The following is a 1,984-nucleotide window of genomic DNA, read 5'->3' as shown; positions in this document are numbered from 1 at the left end:
GATGGCGCTGAAGGACACTCCCACATCTAAATTCACATATAAACCTAAAAAAAATGAATGGGGGGCAGGCCACTGTCATAGATTAGTGGTTAGAGCATCAAACGCGTTATCCGAAGGTCGTAGGTTTGTATCCTGCTCACGGCTAGTTATCTCTTCATCCACTTTTCTTTCTTTCCATTTACATTACGTGTGTTATAATAACTTCTTCTATACATTTCTTGGCATCATTGTCTGTTAGATCTCATCATTATTGTGCCAAAACACGGAAAAACGAGCCCTTGGGTATACACTTCTTACTCATAATAATTACCGAGGGTCTCATAATGACAGACTTGGTGTCATTAGGTTGTATACGATGGAATATTGGTCAGCCGTCCGCTCGTAATAAGTTCACGTGCTACGTGACGCCACACAGGTGCTTAAAAGGGTTTGTCACACTCACAGCTTGGCTACAGATGACGCTGACTGACACTCCCACGTTTAAATTATCATATAAACACACAAAAGTGGATGGGGGAGGCCGCTGTGATAGCTTAGTGGTTAGAGCATCAAACGCGCTATTCGAAGGTCGTAGGTTCGATTCCTGCTCACGGCAGGTTATACCTTCATTCACTTTTCTTTCTTCCCATTTACATAAGATTTGTTCTAATAACTTCATCTATACGTTCATTGGCATTATTGTCGGTTAGATCTCACTATTATTGTGCTAAAACCAGAAAAAACGAGCCTTTAGGTATACACTTCTTTCCCTTATTCAATTACGAGAAACTCGTACTGGCAGACTTGGTGTCATTAGCTTGTATACGAGGTATTATTTGTCAGCTGCCCACTCGTAATAAGTTCACGTGCCAGGTGACGACACAGGTGATAAAAAGGTGTTTCACACTCACCGCTTGGCTACAGATGGCGCTGACTGACCTTCCCACGTCTAAATTCACACATAAACCCAAAAAAGTGCATGGGGGGAAGGTCGCTGCGATAGCTCAGTGGTTAGAGCATCAAACGCATTATTCGAAGGTGTAAGGTTCGATTCCGGCTCATGGTTAGTTATGTTTTCACCCACCTTTCTTTCTTCCTATTTACAATGAATTTGTTCCAATAACGTCTCCTACACATTCCTTGGCATTATTATCTGTTAGATCTCATTATTATTGTGCCAAAACACATAAAAACAAGCCATTAGGCATGAAATTCTTTCCTTTATTCATTTCCGAGGGTTTCCTACTGGCAGAGTTGGTGTCATTAGGTTGTATACGAGGGACGATTGGTCAGCTGCCCGCTCATAATAAGTTCACGTTCTACGTGACGCCACACAGGCCATAAAAGTGTATTTCACGCTCGCCGCTTTGCTACAGATCGCGCTGGCTGAGACTCCCGCGTCTAAAATCACTTATAAAACCAAAGAAAGCGCATGAAGGGAGGCCGCTGTGATAGTTCAGTGGTTAGAGCATCGAACGCATTATTCTAAGATCGTAGGTTCGATTCCTGCTCACGGTTGGTTATCTTTTCATTCTTCTTTTTTCTTTCTACTTATTTACAATACCTTTGATCTATCATCCTCCCCTATACATTCCTTTGCATTATTGTCTGTTAGATCTCATTCCTATTGTGCCAAAACACGGAAAAACGAGCCCTTAGTTATACACTTCTTTCCCTTATTCATTAACGAGGGACTCGTACTGGCAGATTCGTGTCATTAGGTTGTATACGAGGGACTATTGGTCACCTGCCCGCTCGTAATAGGTTTACGGGCTACGTGATGCCACACAGGCGCAAGAAATGGTGTTTCACACTCGCCGCTTGGCTACAGATAGCGCTGACTGCCACTCCCATGTCTAAACTCAAATATAAACCCAAAAAAGGGGATGGGAGCAGGCCGCTGTGATAGCTCAGTGGTTAGAGCATCGAACGCGTTTATCGAAGGTCGTAGGTTTGTTTCCTGCTCACGGCTGGTTATCTCTTCATCCACTTTTCTTTCTTCTTG

At 43.1% G+C, this 1,984-nt stretch overlaps 1 non-coding gene across 1 annotated transcript; it reads left to right on the top strand.

The window, feature by feature from the left end:
• Positions 1 to 522: 522 nt before the first annotated feature.
• TRNAA-CGC (transfer RNA alanine (anticodon CGC)) lies at positions 523 to 595 on the top strand. The gene has a single exon. It is a non-coding gene; the product is annotated as a tRNA-Ala (tRNA).
• The last annotated feature ends 1,389 nt before the right edge of the window (positions 596 to 1,984 follow it).

Source organism: Rhipicephalus microplus, unplaced genomic scaffold, assembly GCF_043290135.1.
Source record: "Rhipicephalus microplus isolate Deutch F79 unplaced genomic scaffold, USDA_Rmic scaffold_14, whole genome shotgun sequence".
NCBI lineage: Eukaryota > Metazoa > Arthropoda > Arachnida > Ixodida > Ixodidae > Rhipicephalus > Rhipicephalus microplus.
The sequence above is the reverse complement of the archived record's forward strand: the minus strand, read 5'-3'. Positions and strand labels throughout refer to the sequence as shown.